Genomic DNA, 17757 nt, shown 5'->3' on the forward strand with positions numbered 1-17757 from the left:
AATCCAAAGTAAGCAGAAGAGAAGAACTAGTAAGAATTAGAGTCAAAATCAATGAAATTGAAACAGAAAATCAACAGAGAAAATCAACAAAACCAAAAGCTGGTTCTTTGAAAAGATCAATAAAATTGCCGCCGATGACGCGTGGGAGGAGCAGGAGGAGGCCGCCCCGCCGCCGCCTCGCGCCCACCGGCCCGCAGCCCAGGCCGCGGCCAACATGAACCAGCAGCAGCAGCAGCAGAAAGCGGGCAAGCAGCAGCTGAGCGAGCCCGAGAACATGGAGATGGAAGCTGGAGATACAGACGACCCATCAAGAATTACCCAGAACACGGTGATCAATGGGAACGCGGCCTCGAGTGATGGACATAGCAACGCAGAGGAGGACAAGGAGGATGAAACCAGTGAGCGCTCCAAGGAGACCTTTCGGTTCCCTGTGGAGTGCTTCAGCAGACTGAGTGAGTCGGTCCTTAGTCCTCCGTGTTTTGTGCGAAATCTGCCATGGAAGATTATGGTGTGCCACACTTTTATCCAAAGAGACCGCACCAAAAAACTGTAGCATTCTTTCTCCAGAGCAATGCTGAATCTGACTCCACGTCACGGACTTGTCATACACAAGCAGTGCTGAAGATAATAAATTACGGAGATGATGAAAAATCGTTCAGTCGTCGTATTAGTCATTTGTTCTTCCATAAATAAAACGATTGGGGATTTTCCAATTTTATGGCCTAGAGTGAAGTGACTGATCCTGAGAAAATTTATGATGACAAAGTTAACCATTGAAGTCTTTGTACAGGTGGATGCTCCCCATGAAGTTGCGTGGGATTCAAAGAAGCATACAGGCTATGTCAGCTTAAAGAATCAGGGAGTGACTTGTTACATGGACAGCCTGCTACAGACGTTATTTTTCACAAATCAGCTACGAAAGGCTGTGTACATGATGCCAACCGAGGGGGATGATTCGTCTAAAAGCGTCCCTTTAGCATTACAAAGAGTATTCTATGAATTACAGCACAGTGATAAACCCATAGGAACAAAAAAGCTAATGAAGTCATTTGGGTGGGAAATTTTAGACAGCATCATGCAACATGATGTTCAGCAGCCTTGTGGAGTGTTGCTTGATAATGTGGAAAATAACGTGAAAGGCACCTGTGTAGAGGACACCATACCCAGATGATTCTGACACAAAATGGTGTCCTATATCCAGTGTAAAGAAGTAGACCACCCGTCTGATAGAAGAGAAGATTATTATGATACCCAGCTAAATATCAAAGGAAAGAAAAATATATTTGAATCATTTGTGGATTATGTGGCAGTAGAACTGCTCAATAGGGACAATAAATAGGACGCTGGGGGAACATGGCTTACAGGAAGCAGAGAAAGATGTGAAATTTCTAACATCACCACCAGTGTTACGTGTACAATTGATGAGATTTATGTATGACCCTCAGATGGACCAAAATATCAAGATCAATGATAGGTTTGAATTCTCAGAGCAATTACCATTTGATGAATTTTTGTAAAAAAAAAAAAAAAAAAAAAAAACAGATCCTAAGGACCCTGCAAATTATATTCTTCATGCAGTCCTGGTTCATAGTGGAGATAATCATGTGCTTTATCTAAACCCAAAGGGGACGGCAAATGGTGTAAATTTGATGACGATGTGGTGTCAAGGTGTACTAAAAAGGAAGCAATTGAGCACAGTTATGGGGGTCACGATGACGACCTGTCTGTCCGACACTGCACTAATGCTTCATGTTAATCTGTATCAGGGAACCAAAACTGAGTGAAGTTTTACAGGCAGTCACCGACCATGACATTCCTCAGCAGTTGGTGGAACAATTACAAGAAGAGAAAAGGATTGAGGCTCAGAAGTGGAAGGAATGGCAGAAAGCCCATCTCTATAGGCAAGCACAGATAGCTGCAGAGGACAAGTTTTGTGACGGCAATAAAGCAATGATTGAGGTCAGTAATAATGAAAACTCTTGGACAATATTCCTAGAAACAGTCGATCCTGAGCTTGCTGCTAGTGGAGCGACCTTACCCAAGTGTGATAAAGATTGTGATGTAATGTTGTTTTTGGAGATGTATGATCCCAAAACGTGGAGCTTGAATTACTGTGGACATATCTACTCACCAATAATCCTGTAAAATACGTGCCTTGCTCCCAGTTATGTGTAACAGAGCAGGATTTATTCAAGATACTAGCCTTATCCTCTATGAGAAAGTTAAACCAAATTTAACGGAGAGAATTCAGGACTAAGACGTGTCTCTTGATAAAATCCCTGATGAATGAATGGATGGTGACATCATAGTATTTCAGAAGGATGACCCTGAAAAATGGTAACAGTGAATTACCCACCGAAAAGGAGTATTTCCAAGACCTCTACCACCGCGCTGATGTTATTTTCTGTGATAAAACAATCCCTAATGATCCCGGATTTGTGGTTACATCATCAAATAAAATGAATTATCTTCACATTGCAAAGACTGTTGCACAGAGGCCCAACACAGATCCAATGTTGCTCCAGTTTTTCAAGTCTCAAGGTTATAGGGATGGCCCGGATAATCCTCTTAGACATAATTATGAAGGTACTTTAAGAGATCTTCTACAATTCTTCAAGCCTAGACAACCTAAGAAACTTTACTATCAGCATCTTAAGATGAAAATCATAGACTGTGAGAACAGGTGAAGTTTTAAATGTACATAGTTAAACAGCCAGTTTAGGGAAGAAGAAATAACACTATAACCAGACAAGCATGGGTGTGTCTGGGACCTGTCAGAAGAATGTAAAAAGTCCGTGGAGCTTGGGGAGAAAGCAGCAGGGAAACTTAGGCTTCTAGAAATTGTAAGCTACAAAATCATTTGTGTCCATCAAGAAGATGAACTATTAGAATGTTTATCTCTGGCAACGAGCCAGACATTGTGAATAGAGGAAATCCCTTTGGACCAGATGGACACGGACAAAGAGAATGAGATGCTTGTCACAGTGGCACATTTCCACAAAGAGGTCTTCAGAACGTTCGGAATCCCGTTTTTTCTGAGAATACACCAAGGTGAGCATTTCTGAGAAGTGACAAAGTGAATCCAGAGCCTGCTGGACATCCAGGAGAAGGAGTACGAGAAGTTCAAGTTTGCAGTTGTAATGATGGGCTGACACCAGTACATAAATGAAGACGAATATGAAGTAAATTTGAAAGACTTTGAGCCACTGCCCAGAAACATGTCTTATCCTTGGCCTTGGCTAGGGCTTGACCACTTCAACAAAGCCCCAAAGAGGAGTCGCTACAATGACCTTGAAAAGGCCATTAAAATCCCCCAAGCTGGTGTGTTCAAGGCGAGGACAGTGCGTGGGGGCCCCCTAACAGCCTAGAACTTTGGTGCAAGCACCCTCTAGTCAAAGTCTTCAGCAAGAGGATTTGCTGATGGATTTTTGTGTTTTGTTTTTTTTTGTTTTTTTTTGTTTGTTTGTTTGTTTTGTGTGTGAGACGGAGTCTAGCTCTGTCATCCAGACTGGAGTGCGGTGGCACAATCTTGGCTCACTGCAAGCTCTGCCTCCCGGGTTCACGCCATTCTCCTGCCTCAGCCTCCTGAGTAGCTGGGACTACAGGCGCCGGCCACCACGTCCAGCCAAGTTTTTATATTTTTAATAGAGACGGGGTTTCACAGTGTTAGCCAGGATGGTCTTGATCTCCTGACCTTGTGATCCGCCCACCTCGGCCTCCCAAAGTGCTGGAATCACAGGCGTGAGCCACTGCGCCCAGCTTGCTGCTGGTTTTAATTTTATTTTGTTGAGGCTGTTCAGTTTGGCTTCTCTATATCTATTGACTGCCTTTTTGAGCAAAATGAAGGTGTTTTTATAAAGCTTGGATGCCAATGAGAGTTATTTTATGGTAACCACAGTGCAAGGCAACTGTCAACGCAATGGGGGAGAAGAGGTTAGCGGATCGCGAGTCCCTGACTCAAGGTCTCTGGACTGTCCCTAGTGGGCACGAATGGCCTTGGCTGCCTTCCTGGGGTCCCGTGCACCAGCCCTGCAGCTAGAAAGTCTTGTGTTTAGGCTCGTCTAATCTATTTCCTTCAGTTATACCTTCAATGACCTTTTGTGCATCTGTAAAGGCAAAACAGAGAAACTCACAACCTAATAAATTGAGCTCTTCCCTTCAAACAAACAACAACAACAACAACAAAATTTATAAGACTCTAGACAGGCTAAGAAAGAGAGTGGGTACAAATTACTACTATCAGAAATGAAAAAGGGGAAATCACTCTAGGTCCCACGGTTATTAAATGAATAATCAAAAAATACTATGAACAACTCTGTACCCACAAATTTGATAACTTAATGAAATGAACCAATTCCTTGAAAGACACAACCAATTAAACTCACATAAGAAGAAATAGACAACTTAAATAGGCCTATAACTATTAAATAAATGAACTGAGATGATATGCCAAATCCTGATTTGATCATTATGCAATGATACATAAACCAAAACATAACACTGTATACCATAAATATGTAAAATTATTATATGTTAATTAAAACTAAATTAAAAATAAATAAATAGAATTACTGATTCATAACCTTCCAAAATAGAAAGCACCAGGCCCAAGTGGACTCACCGGTGAATTTTACCAAAAATTTAAGAAGAAATTGTATTAATTCTCCAATGTCTCTTTCAGAGGACAGAAGCAGAAGGAATATTTCTTAACTCATTCTATGAGTCCAGCATGACTCTAATACAGAAACCAAACATACTACAAGAAAAGAAAACTACAAACCAATATCTCTCATAAACATAGATGTGGAAATCTTCAACAACTTATCAGTAGCCTGAATCCAACAATGTATAAAAGGAATTATACACATGACCAAGTGGGGCTTTTGTCAGTTATGCAAAGTTGGATAATATCCAAAAATCAATTAATGTAATTTATCACATAAACAGACTAAAAAAGAAAATGTATATGACCATATCAATAGACACAGAAAAGCATTTGAGGAAATCCAGCATTCAGGCATAATGAAAACTTCCAGCAAACCAAGTATAGAGAATTCCCTCAAACTGATAAGATCATATACAAAAAAACCCACAATGAATACACTTGACGGGGAGAAACTAGACATTTTCTCATTAAAATCAGGAAGAAAGCAAGAATTTCTTCTCTCACCACTCCTTTTCATCATTGTACTGGATGTCTTAGCTAATACAATGAGAGAAGAAAAGGAAACCGAAGGTATACAGATTGAGAAGGAAGAAATAAAACTGTCTTTGTTCACAGATGACATAATCACATTTGTAAATCTGAAATAATCTACAAAAACTGAACTAATAAGTGATTATAATGAAGTTACAAGGTCAGCATGCAAAAGTCAATCACCTTGCTGTATACCAACAATAAACAAGTGGAATTTGAAATTAAAAACACATTGCTACTTAAATTAGCACCTCCCAAAAATAAAATACTTAGATATAAATCTAATGAAATTTGTATCAGATCTATGTGAATAAAACTGGCCGGGCGCGGTGGCTGACACCTGTAATCCCAGCACTTTGGAAGGCTGAGGTGGGCATATTACTTGAGGTCAGGAGTTCAAGACCAGCCTGGCCAACGTGGTGAAACCCCATCTCTACTAAAAATACGAAAATTAGCTAGGCTTGGTGGTGCATGCCTGTAGTCCCAGCTACTTGGGAGGCTGAGGCAGGAGAATCGCTTGAACCTGGGAGGTGGAAGTTGCAGTGAGCCGAGATCATGCCACTGCACCACTCCAGCCTGGTGACAGAATGAGGCTCCATCTCAAAAAAAAAAAATCTATATGAATAAAACTAAAAAATTCTGATAAAATATATTCAAAGAAGAACTAAATAAATGGAGAGATATTCCATGTTCACAGATTGGATGACTCAGTATTGTAAAGATGTCAATTCTTCCCAACTTGATCAATAGATTCAATGCAATCTTAACCCAAATTCCAGCAAGTTACTTTGTGGATATTGATAAACTTGTTCTAAAGTTTATATGGAGATGCAAAAGACCCAGGATATCCAACACAATATTGAAGGAAAACAAAGTTGGAGGTTTGATACTATTCCAGTTCAAGACTTGCTATAAAGCTACAGTAATCAAGACAGTGTGAAATTGATGAAAGAACAGACAAATAGATCAGTGAAACAGATTAGAGAGTCCAGAAATAGACTCACATAAACGGGTAGTTATTTCAACAAATGGTACTGGAACAACTAGATATCCATGTGCAAAAAAATGAATCTAGTTACAGATCTTACACCTTTCACAAAAATTAACTCAAAATTTATCATAGACCTAAATGTAAAATGCAAAACTATAAAACTCCTAGAGGATAACATAAAAGAAACCTAGATGACCTGGGGTATAGTGATGACTTTTTAGATACAGCATTGAAGGCATGATCCATGAAATAAATTATTGATAAGTTGGGCTTCATTAAAATTAAACCTTTGGCTCTGCGAAAAGCAATGTCAAGATTATGAGGATGACAAACTATAGACTGGGAGAAAATATATGCAAATCATGCACTGGATAAATAACTGTTATCTAAAATATATAAGGAACTGTTAAAACTCAACAATAGGAAAACGAACAACTTAATTATTAAGTTGGTGCAAAAATAATTGCGACTTTTGCCATTACTCTCAAATGAGCAAGTTAAAGATGGGTAAAAATGACCTAAACAGATGTTTCACCAAAGAAGATATACATATGACAAGTAAGCATGTAAAAATATGTTTAACATCATATGTCATTAGAGAATTGCAAATCATAACAAAAATGCGATACCATTGCACACCTATTAGAATTGTTAAAATCCAAAACATTGACAACAGCAAATGCAGGTGAGGATGTAGAATAACAAGAAATCCATTCATTGCTGATGGGAATGCAAAATGATACAGCTACTTTGGAAGACAGACTGGTGGTTTCTTATAAAAGTGAACCTGCTATTACCATATGATCCAGCAATTGTGCTCCTTGGTATTTACCCAAATGAACTGAAGATTTTACGTACACACAAAAACCTGCACATGAATGTTTATAGCAGATTTATTCATAATTGCCAAAATTTGGAAGCAACCAAAATGTCCTTCAGAAGGTGAATGAATAAATAAACTGTGGTACATCCAGACAATGGGACATTATTTCAGTGCCAAAATGGAAAGAACTATCAGGTCATGAAAAGACATGGAGGAAACTAAAACACATACTACACTGAAGAAACTACTCTGAAAAAAAAAAACTGCATAGTACAATTCCAACTATACACCATTCTCAGACAGGCAAAAACTATGGAGACAATAAAAAGATCAGCTTGCCACAGGTTGAGAGGAGGGAGAAATGAAAAGGTAAAGAACAGAGAATTTTTAAGGCCGTGAAGCTATTCTTTATGATACTATAATGATGGGCATATGTCATTATACATGGTCAAAACCCATAGAATGTACAACATCAAGAGTTAACCCAAATGTAAACTATGGATTTGGGGTGATAGTGATGTGTCAATATATGTTCATTAGTTGTAACAAATGTATCACTCTGATGCAGGTTTCATAGTAGGGGAGGTTGTGTGTGCGTAAGGAGAGGGGCTATATGGGAACTCGCCACAATTTGCATCCACTTTTCTGTGAACCTGAAACTGCTCTAAAAATAATGTTTATTTTTTTTAAGCAGGGTCAGAAAATATAAGCCAATTTTCACACCCACATTTAGAACTTCCTTAGATATTAAACTATGAAAACTAGAGAAAAATGATTTTATTCAGTTGCTTTTAGAATCATTAACACCACTTAGGTCTCATTTTTTGAACCTTGGTCAATGTTTCTTTTCATGGCAGAAATACAGAAAAACTCTCTTTCTCTCATGGTAGTTGAGAGTTAATGCACACCATTTCCATTATAACAGAAGATTTCAATTTCATAGTTTTATACACTCCTCTCTGATTTTTAGATTTCTAGAGAGAAAAATATTTTATTACCTGTGTTAAAATATAGCTTTTGGGTATTTCTATTGAGGCTTTTAAAAGAATATGTCCTAATAGTTATTTCATTAATCTCTTTTATTTAGGCTAGCATGAAAATAAAAGTATATGTAATTTCACGTTAATGCTAATACATAATACATTGTGTTTATATTGGTTATATAAACTAAACAAATTTTTCAATGTGATTTTTTTTCATTGCAGAAGAAATAATGTGAGTACCAGAAGAGAAATAGAGCATAATGGATGTAATTGGCTATATTTTTCTGATTACCTGCAGGTGGTAATATTTATGAAGCAGGCACTTTTTTCTTTTTAATGTTGATCCCTGAGCAGATCTTTTGTTGTTACACTAGTCTGTGCCTCCTTCTAACTGCACCTGCTCTATTCAGAGATCATGTTTCAAATAATGATATAATTGTCTACTTTGGGAGATTATTGCTATGTTATGAGTGAAAGATAATGGATCAGTCACTTTGCATGACTGTATTTTTTTAAATGTTACCAATAATATTTGAACAACAAACTCCATGAAGAATGTATAGAAATCGATTCTCAAGACTTGGGAAGTCCTGGGAACCAGTGAGGGAGCATATTTAAAAGGACTTGCCAGGGTCTGCAAGGCCAAAAGGGTCTAACAACTCACTGCGATATTTTTCACATATGAGTTAAAAAAAGTAACTCCCAACATATTTCTACAAATGACCATCCAATCTTTCAAGACTTCGTTCTCCACTAGAGACAGAGCACTTCCTTCATACCAAATTTGTCAACCTTACCTCCAATTATTTCCAACCCCATTCTTCTCTGTTTTACTTAATTGTCTACTCTCCAAAGAATTCCCACAAATGGCCCTAATAACTTTCTTTTACCTATCTTCCATGATTGCCAACTATTTTTCTATGCCTCACTCTCTCTTCTGACTCTGAAGGGATAGTGTGTTCCCTGCTTTGACTCACCTGCCCAGGCGTCTTGAGGGATGCCTGAATGTCACCATAGTGATAGGGTACCACAGCAGGGCCCTACTGGGAATGCGTAGTGTTCAAGGGATGAGGCATACCTCTGGCACAATGAGTTTAAGTCCTCTTAGTTGCAAGAGAATAGGAGAGAGAGGTACATAAAGCTATATTCTGATGCTGATAGACCTTGGAAGCCAAATTTAACTCACTATTTCAAAAAAGTAAATCCTGGTTTTGCAGCTTATATCTCTATTCCAATAAAAAGATAGTCAAAATTCAGGCCCCAGAAATATTGCTGTGTCATCTGTGTTAATGAACCTGAAGACATATATGTGAGTGTAGTATAATAATGCTCTCAAACAAATTAAGCTTAACATTGGTTTGAGTCATCTATTTGTAGGGGTAGTTTCAGAGTAATTAGTGCTGGGGGGAATAATTACTAGAAATCTAGTTATATCAAAGTGCCTTAGCATAGGACAAATAATCCAGCCATTCCTTCACAGCCTTATTTTAGGTCAATATTGTTAAGGGATATCCCCATAGATGCTGAAAATCTAGGAAAACCCATTTCGTTAAGAGTCCATAACTAATGATGCAGTAACTACTTCATAACTGTAAGCTGGCATACAAAAAATCATCTCAAAATCTTCAGAATATATTTAAATTTAGTCTTTTCACTACAAACATTTAGAAGACAAAATTCTAAAAAATATATTCTCTAAAATGTCATAGATATTCCAACAACATTCTCAAACAGCTGCAGAAAGGGAAAAGAATAATCATTTATTGATCAAAAACCAAGAAAGAAACAAAATCACCGACTCAACAGGATAAGGATAAGGAAGGATTTGAGATTACAACATGCATTTGGAGTTTGAAAATGCAGGAAGTAAAGAAATAACAGACCACATAGGTAGTATTTTGTAATTATAATTTCAAGGATTTTGAGTGAGAGCTAAAATCAACAGTCTTCTATATAGAAGAAACATATATAACCCAGCATCTTACCTATTTTTCTCTCACTAATTTGTTCCACTTGGGTGGATCTCCAGCTGACTCCTCAGTCTCTATTGTCTAGCATGGTGCTAAATAGGAAATTCTTTCTAGGTGTGGTACAGACCCTGCACACATTCTTAAGGATTAGGGAAATTTAAGAATAACCACTGGGTTGGAAGGTAATTTTCTTATGTGCTAGAGTGGTGGTTCTCAAACTGTGGTGTGCATCAGACCCACCTGGAGGGCTTGTTAAGATGGATTGCTGGACCCTACTGATTCAGTAGGTCTGAGGTAGGGCTGAGAACATGCATGTCTGACAATTCCTAGGTAACGCTGATGCTGCTTATCTGGGGGCCCCCATTGAGGACCAACATTCTGGACCAATGGTCTCTACCTTGGTTGCACATTCCAGTTGCCTGGGAGGTTTTAAAACTCCTGATGTCCAAATCATAACCCAGACCAATAACATTAGAATCTATGGTGGTCATGACTAAACTTCAATATTTTTAAAAGTTCCTTTATAGTTTCTAATGTACAGCCCTGATTGGGATACTGCCTAGTGTTGTAGTGGTTCTTAGCCCAAGCTTTACATTAGAGTTACCCAGAGAAGTGTTTGCTTTTTGTTTGTTTGTTTTTAATTGAGATATAATTGACATACTATAACACTTACCCTGTTAACATGTATACTTTTTTAAAGTCAGTGGTTCTTTTTTATTCACAAAATTATACAACCATCACCACTATATAATTCCAGAACATTTTCATCACCATCTAGGAAGTTTTTAAACAAAATTCTGGTATGTGAGTTCTACTTTCAGAGATTCTGACTTAATTGGCTCAGACATCATTGTCTAAGTTCCTCAGGTGCTTCTTAAGTCCAGCCAGGGTTGAGAACCACAGTTCATGAGTTTGATTACAGATGTTCCAAGAGAGTTTGAAAAGTTAAGAACTAGTCAGAGGATTTTGTTTACCCTGGGAGGGATGTTGTCTCTACGGAGGAACTAGGACATATTCTCCTTATATCATACCTGTCTATCAAATTTGGTCAATCATAATACAGAGGAACCATTACCCTGATTTCTAGCTTTTAATACATGGACGCAGAGGTGGCATGCTGTTGAGTCTGGCTCCACTGCCGGGAGCATTTCCCTGCAAATCAAAGCTGAGTTTTGGAGACTGCAGGAGCCTCTGCAGAGCTCAATGGGACAATACAGCCCTCAGAGCAGAGCCGCTACTGAATTTTCCAGCATTGGCTTACTATTTTTAAGAATTCTACAGGCTCATGCCTGCAATCTCAGCATTTTGGAAGGCTGAGGTGGGCAGATCACCTGAGGCTAGGAGTTCGCGACCAGACCGGGCTGGTCACCCCGGTGAAACTCCATCTCTAATAAAAGTACAAAAATTAGCCGGGTGTGGCAGCGTGTGCCTGTAATCCCAGCTACTCAGGAGACTGAGGCAGGAGAATTGCTTGAACCTGGGAGGCGGAGGTTGCAGTGAGCCAAGATCACACCATTGCACTCCAGCCTGGGTGACAGAATTTGACTCCATCTCAAAAAAAAAAAAAAAAAAAAAAAAGAATTCCACTTCTTAGAAAGCATTGGATAGACATTGTTTCAGTATTGGCCTTTTGCTGATTAAGGCACAGAAGCAGGGTGCACTTGTTATTTGCCCAGTTTTTAAAAATTTTTATTTATTGTCTATTTATTTTATCTTTGTTACAGACAGAGTCTCTCTGTTGCCCAGGCTGGAGTGCAGTGGTGCAATCATAGTTCATTGTAACCTCGAACTCCTGGACCCAAGCAATCCTCTAGCCTCAGCCTCCTGAGGGAGGACTACACTTGTGTGCCACCATGCCTGGCTAAGTTTCACGATTTTTCTGTAGAGACAGGGTCTCACTATGTTGCCCAGGCTGGTCTCAAACTCGTGGCCTAAAGTGATCCTCCCACTTCAGTCTCCCAAATTGCTAGGGTTACAGGTATGATTTACCTGATTTCGAGTAAAACTTTCTGAGCTAGAGTTTCTTCATTTTGTAATGGTCCCTTCCTTCGAGAGATGCTCTAATTATTAAGGAAAATGGTGTATTAGACACACTCACCTATGTAGAGTGAATATAGTAAAAAGATCGTGAAATTTTGTGTGGAATGATCAGATTCAGTCCCTGGCTCTGGCCCTTTCTGCTAATAAGATTTTGGTAAATCATTGAGCATTTATAAACTGTTATCCCCTCATTTGTAAAGGAAAACTAATACCTGAGTCATCTACTTTATAATTTTTTGTGAAGATCAAATGTTACAGTTCACATGAAAATGGTTTATATACCATGACACCATGTAAATGGTTAGGCATTAGGTTATAACTGGATAGATAAAAATATGAAAGGACAGAAAGGACGCATGTTTTATAAATTATGTTGATTTCTTTTGATGTATAGACAGTTCAAACCTTAGGACCTCAGAGCAAAATGATACTTCCTCTTATGGATCATTTAAAAATAGCTTTTGCCTGAAATCTAGATAATAAAGCCTCATTTAAATTTTTTAGGGAAAAAGAGATCCTGGTTTGATATTCTTCAAGAAGTCACTTTTTTTAACCTTACCTGACCCTCTTCATCTTTTATTTTTTTTGGTCCTTACCTGTACAGCAGTGAGTGAATCATGCTTTTTGGTTCATAGCACTTCATTAGCCCATGCATGACCACTCCTTTTAATTTACTTTCCTCTTTCATCCACATCTCTGATCTTATTCCCCATGTTCTCACAAGTCTTCATTCTTATGTTTGCAATGTCAGTTCTTCCAAATTACCTTCTGTGCATTTGTTAATATGTATCTATCTGTATTTGTAAAAATGTTCTTTGGTATATGTGAATGGGGGAAGGAATTTACACAATTATTGTGTGCTATAAGTTTCATTTGTTTTATTTCACCCAGCAGTATGTTTTTGAGATCTAACCATGTTACTATATGGCAATCTAATTATTTTGACTACTGCATATTATTCCATCCTAGGCAAGTACCCTATTATACTTCCCTATTTCCCCTGTGAAAGACACGCATACCACCTCCAACTCACCGTACCAAAAACAATGCTGCAATGCACCTCCTTGTGTGTCTCCCTGTACATAGTTGTGCCAGGAGTAGAGTCTCTGAATCATTGGATACACGAATACATAGTACCATTAAATTCTGCAAAATTGGCTGGGCACAGTGGCTCACGCCTGTAATCCCAGCATTCTGGGAGGCCGAGGTGGGAGGATCACATGAGGTCAGGAGTTTGAGACCATCCTGGCCAATGTGATAAAACCCTATCTCTACCAAAAATACAAAAAATTTAGCCGGGTGTGGTGGCACACACCTGTAGTTCCAGCTACTTGGGAGGCTGAGGCAGAAGAATCGCTTGAACCTGGGAGGCAGACATTGCAGTGAGCCGAGATCGCACCATTGCACTCCAGCCTGGGCAACAAGAGCAAAACTCTGCCTCAAAAAAAAAAAAAAAAAAAAAAAAAATTCTGCAACATTGCAATCCAAAATGGATTATGTACCAGATTATGTTGCCCCCTGGTTTGCATGAGGGCTCCTATAGCTCTATATTCTTGCCAGCTGATGATATCTTTAACACTTGAATTTTGCCAATGTGAATAGTATCAAGTGATATATCTTGATAGTCTTAATTGGTATTTCTCTGATTATTAGTGAGACTGAGCATCTCATCAAACAGTTTTTCACCATTGGAGTTTCATGAATTGCCTATTCATACCTTTTGCCTGTTTGTTTTTCTACTGGGTTTCTGTCCTTTCCTTGAAGATTTTTCAGACTTCCTTAGATATTCTAGAAACTAATGTTCTATCTGTTATTTATGTGAAGATCTCCCAGTCTATGAGTCATTTATTAATGTTGTGTGTAATATTCCTTGTGCAATAGGAAACGAATTATTTTGATGTAGTCGAACTCAATCCTTACCTCTTTATGGATTATTCCTAGAGGGTTCCACTTAAAGACATACTTTTCTGCCCTGAGGCTTCAAAGGTTGCCCTGAAACTCTGTATAACTCTATGCGACTGTGTTTTGTAACTCTATTATTTTATATTTGTCATTTGTTCTTTCACCGGTAGTATATTGTTTTAACTAGTATAATTTGTCATAATATCTGTAGTGTTTCTTAGTGTCTACTAGGGCAGTTTTCTTATTTGCCCTTCTTTTTCAAAATTGTCTTAGTTGTTCTATATTAATTAATTAATTTACTGCTCCATATTAATTAGAGTCAGTTTATCCAGTTCCCTGCAAATATTCTGCTGGAATTTTTATTGAAGTGCATTGAATTTGTAGGTCAATTTGCAGAAGTCTACATCTTTACATTGTAAAACAATCACATCCGTTTATATGGTGTAACTTTCTATTCATTCAAATCTATCTTCAGTTGAATCTTAAAACTTCCCCTGTAAAGATTTTCATTAGGTTGTTTCCTAGGTAGTTCATAGCTTTGTATTATTGTAAATAGTGCTTTATTTTCTATTGTATTTTCTAAGTGGTTAATGCTAGTGTAAAAAATGTTATTTCTCTTTGGTTAATGATATTTTATTTCTCTACCTTGCTGATTTGAACTCTCATATTACTTTTAATAGTTTGTTGATTTGCTTGTGTTTTTAAGTAAATTATTATGTAAACTACAAATGATGGCAAATTTTCTCTTCCAAATTTTATTTATTTCAATGTGATTGCATTGACCAAACCTCCAGTACCATGTTCACCCAGTAGCATTTGAAGAAATTAGCTTTGTTTAATTCTAGACCCTATCATATCATGGTATGAAACCACATATCCTCTTGGTTAGGAATGTAGTAGTTTTTCCCATAAGATTTTCATCAGCCTGTGGTGGGAAAATGGGTGGGATTAGAATGCGGCAGGAAATGAAATGCAGGTATATGAAAAGTCTTTGATAACACAAATCTATGGATTCCTTGTAATAAAGCCAGGTAATTATGTTAAAAATGCATTTTGGGTTAACACTTGAGTGATTACTATAATCCAAATTAAATTTCCTCGCTTTTCTCACCCATTCTTTCCTATTCTAAAATGTACTCTAGAGCCTCTCTGCCCCCCTTTATTTAAAAAAAAAAGACACCGGGTTTTGCTATGTGCTCAGATTGGGATGCAGTGGCTATTTACAAGCACCATCCCCCTATTAATCAGCACTGGAGCTTTGGCCTGCTCCATTTCTGACCTGGGCTGGTTCACTCCTCCTTAGGCAACCCAGTGGTCCTCCACTCACAAGAGGTCACCATATTGATGCCATACTGAGTGCAGACACCCAATTGGCATAGCACACAAAAGCTCAGAACTCCTGGGCTCAAGCAATCATCCTACCTCAGCCTAAGCAGCCGATACTACATGCATGTGCCACCGCACCAGACCCTTCTGCCTTTAAACACACCCACCTCTTTCTTCATATGTGCTCACTGGTTTTCCTGTGTCTTCGTCTATCCCCTCCTTCTTTCTCACACTATCCTTTATTATGTAGCATAATGTAACTTGTCTCTCAGAGAAAACCCTCTCTGGAAAGGGGCACATAGAATATACAAATAGCAGGTGGGAGCAGAGAGAGGGCTGTGAATATTTCCATTGGCACATTGAAGGAAGATCATTACATATTCACGTAGAAATATTTGAAAACCTTACTTTCTTTGGCTCTATGTCTTTCTACCCTGCAAACCTAACCTCATGATATGTGCAATATGACATCTGCCTCCATCACTACTGTATCCTATTTGTGCAGTCCAATGTAACTCTATTTATTTATTTATTTTGGCAGCCATATCATGTTGCTGTACATTTTAAAATTATACTTGACTAAATTTCCAGTGTTACCCAGTTATTTGTATAATTAGTTTTTGGACCTAATTCAAAGATTTTACATTTGTTCTTCTTAAAATTCCATTTTTATACTCTAGCTTATGAAGAGTTTTAGAAACTAGTCTCTGTTATCCAACATACTATCCAGTCCTCCAATCATCTTGTCATCTGTAGCATTTGGTAGGAATGCCATCAGTGTGCTCATCCAAACCTTTGATAAATATGTCAAAAAGGACAGGCCCAGGAAAGAACCCTGAGGCACACAGCTATAAAATTCCCTTCAGGTTGACATGGAATTAGCATTCTTGGACATGACCCTTCAATTATTGATGAAGTCACCTGATTGTACTTGCATCCACTCCAAATTTCTGCATGTTATCCACAAGGATTTCATGAGAAACACTGTCAGATGCTTTGCTAAAAGGCTAATGCACTGTGTATGCAGCATTTCCTTGACTTACCTGAGTAGTAAACCCATGTATGGTTCAGTTCAGCTTCAATTTTAAATGAATTTCAATTTAAACTAGATTAAGCAAAAGAGATGATTTGTAAGTTCACCCAACTGTACATTCTATCCTCTAGAGCACTGGATCTCTCTGCCTCTACGCTCTACCACCCTTTGCATGAGTCCCATTCTCATGCAGCCTCTTCACTCTTAGAGCCAAGATGGCTACACCAGCTACAGACCTTCTTTCCCCAACTGTTCCTCTAACCTCTTAGAACTGAGTTACATTGTCCCTGACTAGATCATGAGCCATCTCTAAACCAAACTCAGAGATAATCCAAGTGGCTAGCCCTGGGTCACATGCCTGCCCTTGATGACGGAGCTGCACTCTGTTCTACTCAAATTATATAAACTCACAGATAAAAGCCTCACAGATACCAAAAGAAGAAGAATGAACAGATATTTTCCATATTCAAGAAAAATATTTTACCTCTCAGTGTAGGCTCCACAGTATCTTCTCAACATATTGTTTTTCTCAAGGATTATTCATATTATATATTTATATAACCAATTACCTTCTATATATTTACATACATATATCAACCATATATATGTATAGATATAGAATAATGTCTATATACACACATATATAAAATCTCTAGTTATTATGCAGTTGAAAGCATGCTATGCTTGGATAAACAAGGTATCACCAGAAGTTTATTTCTATAGGGCTGACTAATGAGTATTCTCCATTCTGCAGCTGGCCAACAGACTTCAAACCCACTCACCACAGAAATCTGGGCAAGACAGCCTGTCCACAGATGAGAGGTGGGGTATCATGTATGCATTCTGTGGTGAGCTGTTCTACTATGAAGTGATAATTTCCTGGTCCTGATTCATTTGGATGGCAATGGTAATACACAATCCAGAATATAGTGGTCTTAAAGCAACAGGAAATACCAGAGTTGAGAGATATAAGAACAAAAGTTATACTTTGGCTTCAATATAACTATCAGAATCTGGGGCTGAAAATTGCTTTTTGGATTCTCCAAATGCACTTAATGATGGTCAAATTGATTCATCACCAAGGCATTTTCCAAGGCCCCAATTCTATCTGTCCCAATCACATTCAAGTCCATGGAGAAAGAAGTTTCACTTTTTACCATGCAAAAATCTGGTAATGGGAAAATGCAGGGATGAAAGAGCTCTTAGGGAACACTTTGAGAGGATGCTTTCGAGGAGAAAATCTTGGGAACCTTTATCTCATGGGATTGATCAAGGATCATTTGTAGCCAAACTCAATGGCAAAGTGAGGACACTTCAGGTGTGACTGCCTGATGAGGTCACCATATTGATTCCCACTCTATCCTTAGCTTTCTCATCTCTGTACTGTCAGGTGTCCCAGAAGGAAAGCCAACAGCAACAAAGACAGGACCCCATGCTCCCCTGTGACCACCCCACCAACAATACAATATGACCTTGGCCTGAGTTATATATA

The 17757-nt window shown here is 38.3% G+C and overlaps 1 pseudogene across 1 annotated transcript; it reads left to right on the forward strand.

Annotated features, from left to right (window-relative positions):
- The first annotated feature begins 226 nt into the window (after positions 1 to 226).
- Positions 227 to 13359, forward strand: LOC112626168 (annotated as a pseudogene). Its single transcript, XR_003119836.1, has 3 exons — positions 227 to 3397; positions 5735 to 5739; positions 13349 to 13359. The product of XR_003119836.1 is annotated as a ubiquitin carboxyl-terminal hydrolase 7 pseudogene (transcript).
- The last annotated feature ends 4398 nt before the right edge of the window (positions 13360 to 17757 follow it).

The sequence above is a fragment of the Theropithecus gelada genome, chromosome 6, assembly GCF_003255815.1.
Source record: "Theropithecus gelada isolate Dixy chromosome 6, Tgel_1.0, whole genome shotgun sequence".
NCBI classification, from domain to species: domain Eukaryota; kingdom Metazoa; phylum Chordata; class Mammalia; order Primates; family Cercopithecidae; genus Theropithecus; species Theropithecus gelada.